This window comes from Mus pahari, chromosome 3, assembly GCF_900095145.1.
Source record: "Mus pahari chromosome 3, PAHARI_EIJ_v1.1, whole genome shotgun sequence".
Taxonomy (NCBI): Eukaryota; Metazoa; Chordata; class Mammalia; order Rodentia; family Muridae; genus Mus; species Mus pahari.
Genome location: NC_034592.1, coordinates 92,211,911 through 92,229,472, shown reverse-complemented (window position 1 = coordinate 92,229,472; position 17,562 = coordinate 92,211,911). Strand labels below are relative to the sequence as shown.

The 17,562-nt window shown below is 38.6% G+C and overlaps 1 non-coding gene across 1 annotated transcript; it reads right to left on the bottom strand.

The window, feature by feature from the left end:
• Positions 1-8,734: 8,734 nt before the first annotated feature.
• Positions 8,735-8,878, bottom strand: LOC115063706. Its single transcript, XR_003843589.1, has one exon. It is a non-coding gene; the product is annotated as a small nucleolar RNA SNORA48 (small nucleolar RNA).
• Positions 8,879-17,562: the final 8,684 nt, after the last annotated feature.

The following is a 17,562-nucleotide window of genomic DNA, read 5'->3' as shown; positions in this document are numbered from 1 at the left end:
AATAAAAAAAAAAGAAATTTAGTCCTACAAAATCTTGAATACCACTTATATATTGATTTCTAAGATAGGTGAGCACAAGGAGGTGTGAATGATGCCATACCTAGAAAGGACATGTAAGTCCATGCAATGTTCTCACTTCCCTCTAATTTTATACATTTTTCCCATTTGGTTGGTTCTGAGGGACATCCTTCAACACAAAGCAGTGAATTCAATCAATAAAACAATAGCAATAGGATGATTATTCTTAAAGTTTTAAAGCCAGAAGTTAATCACTTCAGCTTTCAGTTCAGCATATAATTAGCTCTGGGTCTGTGTCAATACTTCCTTATTTTATAAATTGTATTCCTCATCTAGAATGATAAAGTGATCTCAACCCCCCCCAACTGATATTAATAAAAGTTAATGCTATGTAATTTGTCTAGCATGCAAACCGCATAAGTGTATCCTATGGACAGGAGGCAGCAGGATGAACAGTCAGATATGAATCCATATGTGCATGTCTGCATGCATATACACAGAGATACAGATACTCCTCCAAATCAGCACAGAAGTGTTATTCAAAATAAAATTAAACAGTTAGCCTATTTAAACAAACACAGGCATGTTTTAGATATATTTACACCAGATACCTAAAAAGAACATTTTAACATGCAAGTATTTAGTTCATACGTCATTCTGTCATTGAGAAAAATACAGAAGATCAAATCAGTTCCCATCACGGTGACTGCAAAGCTGAGAATAACGTCAGTGGAGGGTCAAGGATAAAATATTCCTATGAATCCCTCTCCAATGAAATACTTTCCAGTCAAAGCTCACTTCCTAGTGTTTAGGGAACTTCCCACAATCCCAACCGCACCTGAGGACCAAACCTTGAACATATGGACATTTTCAGGGGACATTCGATATCCAAGCCATGACAAGATGTTTGCAATTCTGTATGATATGAAAACTTTCTATTCATGATGTAAAGGAACATCGTTATTTCTCTTACCTTTACTGTCCTAGATTGTTTTATTAGCTATTTTACTGAATAGTGTATCACTACAATTTTATTATGAAAATGCATTGCATGTTTATGGATGATCCAAAGGAATAAGAGGGGGAGAGAGAGGAGAAAGAGAAGAGAAGAGAGAGAGAGAGAGAGAGAATGAGAATCTCCTTTCCTTCCTTCCCACCCTATATCCTGCTTCTCTGCCTTCTCTTTTTAGGGGGCGTTAGTATTTTCTACAGGGTGATAATATCTGCAGACTTTCATTGTCTTTTGAGACACCAATCAAGATCATGGGACCCTGTCCTGGCCAAGGATCTCCTCCAAACACCACTTCTCCTCTCCCTTCTCATCAAGGCAGCATGGACCAAAGCATGAGCAGCCATGGGGAAGGGGTCTTAGATGACTCTATATTGTTAAAGACATTAGATATCACTTTGTCCAGCTTATGAACGTATTTCATTAGACTGCCCCTCCCTGTTGTAAAAAGACTCAGACACAGGACATAGTGGCTTGCTTGGCTGAGTGATGAGTGGGTAGGTCTAGATCCCGTAGGCCCTAACTTTACACACTGAAAATAATTAATAGGAAGGCTTTTAAACAATTAGATCCTTTAATTACTATCTTAATCAATGGCAACCTGATATCTGGTTGACTTCAGGAGCAAAATACCGTTCCATTACTTGGAAGGCCAAGGCAGATGAATATCGATGAATTACAAACTACCCTGTGTAGTAGAGTGAGTTTCAAGCCAGACTTATCTAGAGTAAATCCCTGGCTTAAAACAACAGCGATAATCAAAACAACAGGAGAATCCATAGTTTTCACTGAGTAACTACAAATTTAATTATTATTTTAGTCTTTAAGAACCCCTTATTTTCAAACAAGATCATCTACTTCTGTGTAGCAAGTCAGAAATTGGTGTCTATCAGTCTCCTCTCCTAATCTAGCTCTCTACTATAGGTTCCATGTGCTTCAAGTGCACATCATGTACTTGTTCTTGATAGCAAAGTTCTCTAGTTCTCTAGTTTCTCATTTTTTTTCTCCAAATACCCACAGGTTCCGTCCATCCTTTCAAACACAGCTCAGTCACCACTTTACACATGTAAAGAAACACTCTCATCACATGGGAGCCTCCTTCATTTAGCTAACTGAGGCATACTTATGAGTGTTGTTATGACAAATCATAAAATCTGAAAAGAAGAGGCTCTGCTTCCATCTACCTCTTAGTAGAAAAGTGTACTAAGTTGCTACTAAATATTTTGTTGGTCTGGACTAAAGTGATTGCTCAATGGTTAAGGCCTGGGCTTCCGGAGGATTAGACTTTGAATCTTACCACCAATACCCATGACATGACACAGTCTGTAACTGCAACTTCAGAGATATGAAATCCTCTTATTGTCTGCATAGACACTAACAGGCATGCGGCATACACTCACAAGGACAAAGCAGAAAAAAGGACAAAAGAAAAAGAAAGAAAAAGGGGAGGAAAGGAGGGAGTGAGGCTGTAAAGGAAGAAGAAGGGAAGGAAGGAAAGAAGAAAGGAAGGAAGGAAGGAAGAAAATATAAACATAACTAAAAATAATATATTTTTGTATTTTCTCAGAAGGTAGTATTTTTTACTGACATACATGTAGTTAGAAAAGATGGCTTCTGTTATTAATTTAAAGAATAAAGAAAAGTATAACAACCAGAATTAGAATTAGAGATTGAAGGAAATTCCAGTGAGTGGTTAAAAAGCATTGTTTCTCTAGCCTGGTACAGTTAGTGAGCATGCATAAGATTAACTATGTACTAACATCTTTTTCATGATATTAATATTAACATCCTAACTTAAAGATAAGTGAGAAAGAAAAGGTTCTAGTTAAAAAGTTACATGTTCATGTGTCAAGATGATATTTGTGATTTTTTATGTCAACTTGACACAAGAAGGCGTCATCAGAAGAGAGAATCTCAAGTGGAAGAATCATCTTACAAGGTCAGGCTCTCGGTAAGGCAGGAGGGCTTTTCATTCATGAGTTGTTGATAAACGATGGATCATGCCATTATTGGGCTGGTGTTCTTAAGCTCTATAAGAAAGCAGGCTGAGTAAGCAATGAGGAGCAAGCCAGAAAACAGCATTTCTCTGTGGTCTCTGTGTCAGCTCCTGACTCCAGGTTCCTTTCTTGCTTGAGTTCCTGCCTTGACTTCTTTTGATGACAATCTGTGATGTGGAAGCATAAACTGGGTAAACCATTTTCTCCCAAATTACTACAGTCATGGTGTTACATCACAACAACCATAATACAATAGGCTAATTTTGACATCATCTAAATCATGAAGAACTAGATTCCAAATACAATCCTAGTGACTGGGTATGTTTTTGTTTGGGGGCAGCTAGTGCTCTGAGAACCATTTCTCACCGTGATACCCAGATGTAAGAAGGCACCCTAAGATCGAGAATTGACAAATGGGACCTCATAAAATTGCAAAGCTTCTGTAAGGCAAAAGACACTGGCAATAAGACAAAAAGGCCACCAACAGATTGGGAAAGGATCTTTACCAATCCTAAATCAGATAGGGGACTAATATCCATTATATATAAAGAACTCAAGAAGACAGACTCCAGAAAACCAAATAACCTCATTAAAAAATGGGCACAGAACTAAACAAAGAATTCTCAACTGAGGAATATCGAATGGCAGAGAAACACCTCAAAAAAAGGTTCAACATCCTTAGTCATCAGGGAAATGCAAATCAAAACAACCTTGAGATTTGACCTCACACCATTCAGAATGGCTAAGATCAAAAATTCAGGTGACAGCAGATACTGGCAATGATGTGGAGAAAGAGGAACACTCCTCCATTGTTGGTGGGATTGCAAGCTTGTAAAACCACTCTGGAAATCAGTCTCTGCTTGTGGACGTTGTACATCGTGGTGCGGAGCCTAGTGCGCACCACGATGTACAACGTCCACAAGCAAGAACTCACATAATATGCACTCACTGATAAGTGGATATTAGCCCTGAAACCTAGAATACCTAAGATACAGTTTGTAAAACATGAAACTCAAGAAGAAGGAAGACCAAAATATGGACACTTTGCCCCTTCTTAGAATTGGGAACAAAAATCCCATGGAAGGGGTTACAGAGACAAAGTTTGAAGCTGAGACGAAAGGATGGACCATCCAAACACTGCCCCACCCAGGGCTCCATACCATAATCAGCCACCAAACGCAGACACTTTTACATACACCAGCAAGATTTTGCTGAAAGGACCCTGATATAGCTGTCTCTTGTGGGGCTATGCCAGTGCCTGACAAACACAGAAGTGGATGCTCACAGTCAGCTATTGGATGGAACACAGGGCCCCCAATGGAGGAGCTAGAGAAAGTACCCAAGGAGTTGTAGGGGTCTGCAACCCTATAGGTGGAACAACAATATGAACTAACCAGCACCCCCAGAGCTCATGTCTCTAGCTGCATATGTAGCAGAAGATGGCCTATTTTGCCATCATTGGGAAGAGAGGCCCCTTGCTCTTGCAAACTTTATATGCCCCAGTACAGGGGGACACCAGGGCCAAGAAGGGGGAGTGGGTGGGTAGGGGAGTGGTGGGGGGAGGGTATAGGGGACTTTGGGGATAACATTTAAAATGCAAATGAAGTAAATACCTAATAAAAATTGGAAAAAAAAGAAAGCACACTAGGAAATCTAAAGGTATCCAGGTATCAAGAAATCCAAAGTCAAACAGTTTTCATGGTGTTTAGAATAGTCCTTACATTCTCCTGTGTGCTACCAAGTACTCTATAACTAAAACCATTTCAAGTTAAAAATAAACTAAAATAGGTTCATTTAGCTTATTTTTCTTGTTGCTATTTTTCTACCCTGATACTAAAGTACTGCCTAAAATTTGGTCGATCCCCCATACCACTTTTTTGTTTGTTTGTTTGTTTTGTTTTGCTTTTTGAGACAGGGTTGCTCCATGTAGTTCTGGCTGTCCTGGAACTCACTCTGTAGACCAGGCTGTCCTCGAACTCAGAAATCTGCCAACCTCTGCCTCCAAAGTGTTGGGATTAAAGGTGTGCACCACCACCACCCTGCCCCCCCCATACCATTTTTAATATGCTACGGAGGCTTTTCTAGGCCAATGTATTGAAGACTGAGGCCAATCTGGCAAAGAGGATCACATCCAGATATTTATTTGGAGTTAAATATTCCAAAATTAGGAGCAAGAAAAAATACATAAACTCATTTTAATTTGCAATTATTCACCTGACCCTTGAAGTACTTATCCTTTACTTTCTTTGTGGAGTTCTGATGCTAGCATGACATAAATGTTAGGTGGCTTACACCAGTAATCAAGTGGTCAGTTACTAGCTATGGGATCAACAGGAATTTACATAATAAATTTGAGAAGATTTCTCTGGGCATGGAGCATTAGTCCATATAATATGGTTCTCACAGTATAAATGCTTACACTAAGTCTTAACTAAAATCCTGAAAACTGTGCATTTTTCACAATTATTGAGCACACTACTTTTATAGCATCAAGACTAAAGGTCTTTCCCCTGGAATAACAACTCAGGTCTTACATGCATTAGCATTTCAACTTTATGGTATAATTGTCTCCTCAGATCTCTACCTCTCTTACCAGAATATTTTGAGTTTAGGATTTGTGTTAGCTAATGTTTTATTTTAATTCCTGCGACCAGACAGCTGACATAAGGAACATGAGAAAGAAAGGGTTTCTTTGGGTTGAGTTTTAGAATTTTCTATCATGGTAGAATTCATGTTTATGAAACTGTTGTGAGGCAACAGTAGTCAAAAGGAAATGAAGACAGAGAGCAAGAGATCAGGGACAAAAAAACCTTCAAAAATGTCCTTTCACATGCCCCTATTAGCCAGGTATCACCTCTGAATTATGCAAAACTTTAATAAATTGTGAGCCTATAGTAGCATTTCATATTCAAATTCTATCAAGTTTCAACATACTAGAACTTTAAAGGGATTCAACTGTGTATTCTATAACTTTATATAGGAGACTTGTAACAAGAAACTATAGTTTTATTTGAGAAAAATGTAGTTAATTGCTTAGAATTACAAACTCCTTATATATCACAAGAGAGTATTTTCCCATTAAATTAAATGTTCGTAATTTAGCAAACATCACTAATTTAGCTCTAATTAACTTAGTGGAAATGAATTGAAGAGGTCTTTAATTATATTTAAGAAGTAACTAGAAAAATATTAATCTTTATAAATAATATTTATAAATATAAATAGAGATAATTTTAAGATACAGTAGAAAATGTATTTTCAAACTTATGCTATAAAATACAATTAATGTTGATATATATATATATATATATATATATATATATATATATATATATATATAAAATTTTCTAGATTGATTAGTTAAATGTCCAAATGAAACAGAAGCTACACTGGTTTCTTGATAATAAAATTTCCCCATCTTTAAGGTTATCTTACTTGTGATTCTTAAGGCAGAAGTAGTATGGGATTATTTATTGAATTTTTTGAACACCACAAAAATGTATGAAATTGACCAAAAGCACATGTGATAATACTGATGTAGGGATGTTTTCTGGCATATCTGAGGTATGTCTCTTAAAGTAAATGTGTGAGACTGTCCATGCAGTAGCAATATTTAGAGATGAGTCCTTTTAGGGAGTCATGGAAATGAGCGACTTGTGAATACATTTATGTAGCAATCCGCAAGAGCAAGTAGGTATACATTTGAACAATGCTCTTCATGATGGGCTCCCATGATTTTTATTTTATGCATGATCTCATGATGCAATGCCTACAGCTACATTATGACAAGAATGTAGATATTGTTATCTTGAAGTTTGAATTTTAATTGTCCAGAATTAAAAAAAAAAGATTAGCACTTTGATCTTTAAGTGTATTTTAACTTCTTATTGCTTCTCTGTTAGTTTCAAATCATACATCTCAGTCCTGCTCATCTCCTAGTCTCCTTTGCATTTGCAGCATACCCCAATAAACACACACACACACACACAGAGAGAGAGAGAGAGAGAGAGAGAGAGAGAGAGAGAGAGAGAGAGAGAGAGAGAGAGAGAGAGAGAGAGAGAGAAAATCAAAGTATAGAAAACATCATGAGGATTGTAGTATATCACAGTGTGTCTATTCCACACATCTTCAATTGCAAAATGTTCATTGCAATGAGGCATTGGTCTGATTTGATATCTATGGCTTCTGTGACACCATTAATGTTAGATCCTCATAGGGACTCCTAATTATCCTGTAGTAGTTCCACTGTGTCATGTAGATCTCGAAGCTTTCAAACAGCAGGACTGAAACTTTCCCTCATTACAACCATTTGAAGATGATAAAGATTCGGCCATAGGTTAATTCAGAACCCTGGATCTGGGCCTGGGTGGTAACTGAGCTAGTCAGGCCACTGGCTCTCCCTTATCCACACCACCAGGAAAGTTCTATAGTATTGTCACCCAATGGTGCTTTTGGCAAGAGAAGGTCAGCTCTCCTGTTTTCATGGACTTAGAGTCAGCTCACCTACATCCATGCCTCCAGAGCTAGCTCCACTGTGCTTCTCAGTCAATATGATAGCTAGGCCCATTCTCCCAAGTGCTGCAGCCTGTGAGGTGCTGAGGCAGCTCTACCGCCTGCACAGCCGTGGGGCTGGCTCATCCCTGCCTTGGAATTAGGGTCAACTCTACTGCCCCAGTGATGTGCTACAGTCACTAGATTTCCCGCTCTCATGATTTCAGGGACAGATCTCCAGAATAGTACAGGAGGTGAAGGGCAAGCAGGAGTGGGGGTGGGTCATCACCTCCATACTCATTCCAACTCAAGGCAGAGAGAGGAGTGGCAAAGCCAGCTCTCCCACTCCTTTAACCTCAGGTTTGGCATACTCATGAGCTCTTAACCAGGATCAGTTCTACTTTGCTCTACATGTGAGGGCCAAGGCTAGTTCTTCCAAGTTTTGGAGCTAATGAGGGGAAGAAATTGCTCTCATGAGTTCAGGACCCTCTGGGCAGCTTTCCTGACTGGCAGAGTTGTCAAGGAGCTGGAGATGGGATGTGTGGCAGGAGCATCACTTCTGTGTCATTGGTCTCACATTGCAAACAAATGGTAAGGTCAGCTCTCCCGTACTGACAGGATTAAAGGGTCATCTCACCCATACTCCTGCCACCAGTGCCAGCCCCATTGTGCAGCATGGGCTGCCTGCATCCAGTGAGGGATGAGTCTAGTTATGCACACCCCATGGACCTTGTGGTCCCCTATACCTGCCCCAACCAGGAACATCAGTATATTCTCTAGTGCTAATATGAGCCATGGACACTGATAACCCAGCTGTTTTGTAGCCATGTACCCAGAATGGCTCTCAGCAGCAGCTGAGACTGGGCCCCCACCATGGCCCCAGATGGTAGGGCTGGATAGTGACAACAGGCTACTCCTCTTTGCCCTCAAGTCTCCTGCTCCATCTCTTCAAAATGCTAAAGTTGTTCCACTTCTCTTTCTATCATATTTGACCACCAACATACACATTATGGTGGCTCTTTCTGTAGGCTGGCCACATGGTTTACAGTCCTCTGGGTGACATACTGCATTCATGCTAAGTGATGTGGAGTAGCTACAAGTAAGTAACTATGTCCCTTTTGGGTGGCAGGTCTGTGGGTGGCATGATGATCAGCAGGTCCCTATCTGCTTTCCTCCTCCCCAGCTGTGATACCTGGATTTGATTTGATTTGATGTGATTTTATGAGTCCTAAGCATAAGACAGCTCCAGCCACCATGGCAGGCACCAAGCTAGGATGAACAAAGAACTGCCATCTGCTCTGCCCCTGACTGATATAAGAACACCATCACTAGCAAGGTATCTCTTTGCCCATTGCCAAGGAGGGCACTTTGCCCTTAATAAATGATGCAATATTTGTTATCCATATAAAGAACATTTTTGGATGATTTCTGTGTCTATAATTTCATGGTCTTGACTTAGACTTATATGTTTAGGTATGTGCTGAAAAATAAAAGAAGAAACTGTTACCATTAGTGGAGATTTCACTTTTAACCAAACAATTAAAGTCTTTTAAATCTACAATTAGACTAAAAATGACATTTTCTGAGCACCTTCTTTTTCTCCCACTCAATCATGAATTTGAAATATTGTTTTATAGTATAAACTATAAATATATACAACATAGGCATGTACACATACACACAGTTACATATGCACAAATATACATATAATACAAATATGCATAGGCATGTTGTATGTACATATAGACAACAAAATTTATAATTATGCCAATGGCTGAACAGCTAATGATGTTCATGGCCTTAAAAGTAATTGGAATATTTACTTCATTGTACAATTACACACTGAATATTTTTGAAAAGAATTTCTTTCAGCTTATAGGTCATTAAGTTGAATCTTCTTTTCAAGGAGTTTTTGTTTAATAAGTGAATTATATTAATTATTTAAGTTACATTTTCAAGAAATACGGCCAGTTTTAATCCATATTTTCAAATAATTCGAAAAGAAAATATGTATTAAATTCTTCCATTATGTTCTTGTCATTGTTATTGGTTTATATGCTCTGACCTTTGGAAAAAATGAAATTTTCTGAAACTCAACATTAAAAATGAGTATTCAACTGTGATAGTGGACAAGGTGTTTTAAAGGTGTTTCAGGATTTACTATTGCCTACCACTTTAACCTAGGCCTCTCAATAGAAATGAATAAGTAGCCATCAAGGTATCTGTAAGGAAGATACATGGGACTTCTGAAAATTCTCTTGTGGAGTCTTTGAGTTATTTTCTGACTCAGCACAATGGCTTAATAGCAGAAAGAGTTCTGAACGGTGACTTAGTGTCTAGTTAGAGGCTAGGGGTCAAGATTATTACCAAGAACACTCCCTGGCTTCAATTTTATAATCACAAAGCACCTACATAGAGGAGTTAATGCAAAATCACCTTCCAAGTATTCCAAGATTAATTGGATATGTCTTTTTTTAATGCATTACTTTTGGTAAGATGTTATAAAAAGTATAAATGAAATTTGTTCAATGAGTCGTCGTATTACCAAAAGATGTTATATGAGATTACAAGGGGTCCCAGTACATGAGATGGGTTTCACAGGGGCCTGGGAACAAAAGAGAGTATGGGACTGTTAGAGTTAACATGTAAAATTGTGGAAATCCCTTAGGAATATTGGATATTTTTGACATTTTACACATGTATGATTGAGTGACACTGGTGTGCATATTTAGAGGGGCATTTGTTCAAGAAATATCTTAGAGTTTTGATTGCTGTGAAGAGACACCACTACAGCAATTATTTTAAAGGAAAGCAATTCATTAGAGACAGCTTACACTTGAGAGTTTTTGTCCATTATCAACACACAGGAAGTGTGGTAGCTCATAGGCAGACATGTTGGAGAGGTGGCTGAGAATGCTATATCTGGATTGGTAGATAATGGAAAGTGATAGTGACATTGATCCTGGTTGAGTATCTAAAGCCTCAAAGCCCACTTCCAATTATTTATTTCTTCTAATAAGGACTCACCTACTCCAACAAGAACACACCCACTTAATAGTGCCATTTTCTGTTTCTAAGAGAACAATTTTCATTCATACTACCACAATAATTACTTTAAATTTTTATTTATGGTGTAGAATGTCACACCTTCTCTGTAAAGTGAAATGGGAATAAACAGAGAGTAAGTATAATGTGAGTATATGTGAATTGATACCATAAAATTATAACAACAGCTATTGAAACTGCAATAATTAACAAATAGCATTCACTGAACCTCTACACAGTACGCAGAACATAGAGAAGTTGAACGACTGGCTACAAGGACCCTTCATTCCTGCATTCTAGTCTCTTTAGTTCAGAAAGGTACATTATAGGCTATGGAAAGAGAAACCTGGACACCAAACCCCTCAGAAAACCATCAACCTAAAATCTATCCTGCCTACAAGATATGCTGGGGCCATCCTGGCACAGTCCTTGCAGGACTAATCAGTCAATGTTTAGTTTTACTTAAAGTTCATGTCATTAGAAGGAGCCTATGCCTTCCCACTACCTGGATGGCCAGGAACTACAGACTATGTAGCTCAGAGACCAATGATGTTTGAACTACATGGACAACCCAGATGTCCCTCAACAGAGGAATGGATACAGAAAATGTGCTACATTTACACAATGGAGTACTACTCAGTCATTAAAAACAATACATTTATGAAATTCTTAGCAAATGGATGGATCTGCAGGGTATCATTCTGCGTGAGGTAACCCAATCACAAAAGAACTTACATGATATGCACTCATGGATAAGTGGATATTAGCCCAGAAACTTAGAATACCCAAGATACAATTTGCAAAACACATGAAACTCAAGAAGAAGGAAGACCAAAGAGTGGATACTCCGTCCCTCCTTAGAATGGGGAACAAAACAACCATGGAAGGAGTTACATAGACAAAGTTTGGAGCCGAGACAGAAAGAAGGAGTATGCAGAGACTGCCCCATCTGGGGATCCATCCCATAATCAACCATCAAATGCAGACACTATTATATATGCCAGCAAGATTTTACTGACATAACCCTGATATAGCTGTCTCTTGTGAGGCTATGCCAGTGCCTGGCAAATACAGAAGTGGATGCTCACAGTCAGCTATTAGATGGAGCACAGGGCCCCAATAGAGGAGCTAGAGAAAGTAACAAAGGAGCTGAAGGGGTCAGTAACCCTATAGGTGGAACAGCAATATGAACTAACCAGTACCTCCTGAGCTCGTGTCTCTGGCTTCATATGTAGCAGAAGATGGCCTAATCAGCCATCACTGGGAGGAAAGGCCCTTGGTCTTGAAAAGATTATATGCCCCAATACAGGGGAATGCCAGGGCCAGGAAGCAGGAGTGGGTGGGTTGAGGAGCAGGGCAGAGGGAGGGTATAGGGTACTTTGGGGATAGCATTTAAATTGTAAATGAAGAAAATATCTAATTAAAAAAAAGAAGTCAGAGTGACTGGCAAAAATAAATAAATAAATAAATAAATAAATAAATAAATAGTACTAAATGATCCATGCCTTTTTCGAGTCATCAGCAGAGAGCCTTCCTCTAGCAGCAGGTGAGAGGAGGTACAAAGAGCCACAGCCAGACACTTTGCAGAGAATCTACATTGGAGGTCCCCATTAAGTACCTGACTTAGAAACGCTAGGAAATGCAAAGAAAGGCTGTAGGAATAAGAGGGTTTGAGAACACCAGAATATGGTCCATTGAGTCAACTAAGCAGACATGAGACAGGTTCACAGAGACTGAAGTGGCAAGCATGGGGCCTTCATGGATATCCGTTTTATGGCATTAGCATGATGTTTTGGTGGAAATCCTTACAGGGGAACACGTGTGTCTCTGACTCCTTGGCCTGCTCTTGAGACTGTTCTCCTCCTACTGTGTTGTCTTGTTTGGCCTCAATATAAAGGTTTTGTCTCAACATTTTGTACCTTGCCTCGTCCTTTATTATCGCTGTCACTTTTTTTTTCTTACTCATTTCTGAAGGAAAATGGAGGGGGTAAGGATCTATAGGAGAGGGTTTGTGGGGGACAGCTGGGTAGGGTAAAGGGATTGGAAAATATGGTCTGAATATATTATATTAAGGAAGAATCTGTGTTCATTAAAAATAAATAAAGGAGGGGGGAAGAAAAAAAGTGACTGGTGGCAGTGAGCTTTAAGAAAATATGAAATTTTCTTGCTCCATTACTTCTCGTTTATGCTTGATACAATAGAAAAGCATTGATGTAGCGTTTTGTTTTTATTTTATACACCTAATTATGAAATTAATATGTATAAAACATAGTATATTAAAGATACAGAATGTATAATTATAGAGTGAAAAACTACAATCACATAAAGCACATAGATGACCTTTGAGTTAAATATATATATTTGAACATACATACTCTATGTATACATTTTCTATTGCTATATCACTGTAAAAGGAAGAAATTATTTTAAAGTTTTGAATGATGATGTATATCTATGACTCAGGAAAAGTAATTATTCCAATAAACTCAAGACAATAGTATCATTTTAGAGGTTGAGAACTGCTTTATTTTCCATATTGATCCTTGCATAAGCAGTTCTCTATTGTTTAAGGTTCAGAATACAATTCTATATATACTATTACAAACAATGCTGTTCTAAGCCAAAATAACATTATCTGATACATTAATAAGATAAATTTAAAAAGTACAGCTAGGTGGTATGATAATCATATATTCTCTCACCATTCTCTTTTTCTTGTCCATTCCTTCATTCATTCATTCACCCTTTCTGTTCTTTTCCCCTCCTTTCTTTGGCTATTATCCTTAGACAGAATCTAATGTACCTTACACCAGTCTAGCGCTCACCATGTAGCTGAGGATTGCCTTGAACTATTTCTTTCTTTCTTCTTTCTTTCTTTCTTTCTTTCTTTCTTTCTTTCTTTCTTTCTTTCTTTCTTTCTTTCTTTCTTTCTTTCTCTCTTCTTTCTTTCTTTACTTTATATCAGGATCAAAGCTGAGGATTGCCTTGAACTATTTATTTATTTATTTATTTATTTACTTTATATCAGGATCAAAGCCCCTCCAAGGATCAGTACCTCCTCTCCTCCAAGTCCCACCCTCACATAATCCTACCCTACTCTCTTCTTTTCTTTTCAGAGACGAGTGGCCACCCATGGGTACTATCCCCACTCTCCATATATCAATTTGCAGCAGAACTGGGCACATACTCTCCCAGTGAGGATAGAAAAGGTAGCGCAGCTAGGGGAAAGTGATCCAAAGGCAGGCCACAGAGGTCAGAGAGAGTCCCCTGTTTCAATTATTAGGGGACCCACATAAAGACCAAGTTGCACATCTGCTACATATGTGGGAGGCGGGGCTAGGTTCAGCCAATGCATGTTCTTTGGTTGGTGGTTCAGTCTCTGTGATCCCACATGGGCCCAGCATAGTTGATTCTGTAGGTCTGCTTATGGTGTCCTTTACCACTCCGGCTCCTTCAGTCATTCCCCCAACTCATCCCAAAGATTCCTTGAGCTCTGTCTAATGATTGTGTGTGGGTCTCTACATCTGTTTCCATCAGCTGCTGGATGAAGTCTCACAGAAGACAGCTGTTAGGATCCTATCTGCAATCATAATAGTAGCATTAATAGTATCACTAGTGGGCTCTCTCCCATGAAATGGGTCTCTTGTTGGGCCTGTCATGGGTTGGCCATTCCCACAGTCACTGTTCCATCTTTTTCACTGTACTTCTTGTAGGCAAAGCAAATTGTGGTTCTAAGATTTTGTTGGCAGGTTGGTGTTCCCCTCCTTCCTCTGGAAGTCTGACTGGGCTACAGAAGGTGGTCACTTCAGGTTCCATATCCCCAGATGCTAGTAGTCTCAGCTAGAGTCATCCCTATAGACTCTAGGGAGCTTCCCCCAAGCCAGGTCTTGTCCCAGAGATGCCCTATGTTCCACCAATTTTATTTCTCTCTTTCAGACTCTCCAATATCTCTTTGTAACTGATCCCCATCCCATGTTCCTGGTCTCACACTTTCCCACCTATTTTCATCCCTTTATCCACCTCTGATGTCCTTTTTACTTCCCTTTCTCAGTGAGATACAAGCACCCTTCCTTGGTCCCTCCTCATTACTTAGCTTCTTTGGATGTGTGGATTGTAGCCATGTTATCTTGTACTTTAACGATAATCAATAATCTCTGGCTGGAGAGATGGATCAGTGGTTAAGAGCATTGACTGTTCTTCCAAAGGTCCTGAGTTCAATTCCCAGCACCCACATGGTGATTCACAACCATCTGTAAAGGTATTTGATCCCCTCTTCTGGTGTGTCTGGAAACAACTACAGTGTACTCATATAAATAAAATAAATCTTTAAAAAACACAATAATCTCCATTTATAAGTGAGTATATACCATGTGTGCCTTTCTGGGTCTGAGTTACCTCACTCAGAATGAGTTCTATCCATTTGCTTGAAATCTTTGTTCTATCCATTTTCATGATATCTTTGGTATTAATAGCTGAGTAGTATTCCATTGTGTAAATGTACTATATTTTCTTTGTTCATTCTTTGGTTGAGGGGCATCTGAGTTGTCTCTAGTCTCTGCCTTGAACTTTTGATTCTACTGTCTCCAGCCTCATGTGGAGCCATAAATCAAACAAACATTTTTTTTTTTTATCACTGTGAAAACAACTTGTGAAACTTACCTTAAGCCATGAAAGATGTATCATGCTCAAAAGTTATAACCTATAATTATATTAATGATAATCATACATTGTAATCATACATAGTAAAACAGAGCTTCACTAGCTAGCAGACAGGATATGAGGTGTAAAGATGCCCACATCTTTGAAATAAGAAAGCAGAGTGTGTGTGTGTGGAGGGGAGAGTCACACCCTAGTAGCACTCTGCTTCTAACTATAGCTTACTCTCTTTATTTACATTATTCCAACCACCTCCCACACAAATAGTGTCAACAGCTGGAGAGCAAGTTTTCAACATATGAAGCCATAGTGGACATTTGATATTTAAATTCCATTGGATTAAATTTAAATTTAAATTCTATTCTCTGGTTCTTTTAGAACTCTGAATTTGTTTATCCAGAATTACATTCTGAGATGATTTTATGAGTTTCACTTCCTCTGAGAATGTCAGAGAATATTTGCTTCATTTTAAATTCACTATATTAACTGCTTTAAGTCTATTGACTATTTTTTGAAATTTATTTGCCAGAAAGTTTAACATTTTGTTTAAAAAGTTTGCCATGTGTTTCTAATTCTGTATGTCACTTTTTCCCATTTCTGCATTTTCTGGCAGAGCGGTATTATTTACTTTGTCATATCTTCTGAGGATGTGTTTTTCAACCCTAAATTTGTTTGTGGTAATAGTTAAAATATTCAATACTTTCAATATTTTGGAGTCCAATACTTAATATTTCTGTTATTTTTTCAGCAAAAATTGTCTAGCTAAAAACCACATTTATTCTAAATAGGATATAATAGTTTTCTTTTTAAATATGAAATTTTGGGAATGTATATGGGGGTATAACAACTTATGATAGACAACCTTCCAAAAATTTATATAAACATAAATATATAACCTTTAATATGACTATGAATTTGTTTTGCCATTTGTAGGGGAGAGGTGAGCAAACACCTATTTACCACAGAGATATTATAAACTGAAGAAATGATTCCACTCAAGCCTCAGTGAATTAACTAGACTTTGTTGCATGAGAATAGGCCTTCTAGTTTTCTTTTTTAAAAATTGGATAATTTTTATTTACATTTCAAATGTTATCCCTTTTCCCAGTTTCCACTAGCCTATCCTCCCTCCCCATGCTTATATGATGGATTTCCCCCCCACCCACCCACCCAGTCCAGACTCCCCACCCTAGCATTTTCCTACACTGAGGGATCAAGCCTTCATAGGACAGAGGGCCTTCCTGTTGATGCCTGACAAGGCCATCCTCTGCTACATATGCAGCTGCAATCATGGGTCCTGCCATGTGTACTCTTTGGTTGGTGGTTTAGTCTTTGTGAACTCTGGGGGGTTTAGTTAGTTGATATTGTTGTTCTTCCTATGAATTGCAAAGCCCTTTAGTTTCTTCAGTCCTTTCTCTAACTCTTCCATTGGGGAACCCATGCTCCGTACAATGGTTGGCTATGAACATCTATCTGCCTCTGTATTTGTCTGGCTCTGGCAGAGCTTGTCAGGAAACAGCTATATCAGGCTCCTGTCAGTAAGCACTTCTTGGTATTCTCTGTAGTTTCTGGGTTTGTTTTCTGCATATGGGATAGATCCTCAGGTGGGGCAGTCTCTGGATGGCCTTTCCATCAGTCTCTGCTATACACATTGTCTCTGTATATCCTCACTTGAGTATTTTGTTCCCCCTTCTAAGAAGGACTGAAACATCCACACTTTGGTCTTCCTTCTTCTTGAGCTTCATGTGGTCTGTGAATTGTATCTTGGGTATCCTGAGCATTTGAGCTAATATCCACTTATCAGTGAGTGCATTTCATATGTATTCTTTTGTGACTGGGTTACCTCACTCAGGATGTTATTTTCTAATTCAATCCATTTGCCTAAGAATTTCATGGAGTCATTGTTTTTAATAGAGGAGTAGTAATCCAAGCTGTAAATGTACCACATTTTCTGTATTCATTCCTCTGTTGAAGGACATCAGGATTCTTTCCAGCTTCTGGCTATTATAAGTAAGGTGACGATGAACATAGTGGAGAATGTATCCTTGTTATTTGTTAGAGCATCTTTTGAGTATAAGCCCAGGAGTGGTATTCTGAGTCCTAAGGTAGTACTATGTCCAATTTTCTGAGAAATCTCCAGACTGGTTTCCAGAGTGATTGTACCAGCTTGCAATCCCCTCCCTCCCAACAATGGAGGAGTTTTTTCTCTTTCTCTTACATTCTTGACAGCATCTACTGTCACCTGAGTTTTTGTTCTTAGCCATTCTGACTGGTGTGAGGTAGAATCTCAGAGTTGTTTTGATTTGGATTTTCCTGATGACTAAGGACATTTCTTTAGGTGCTTCT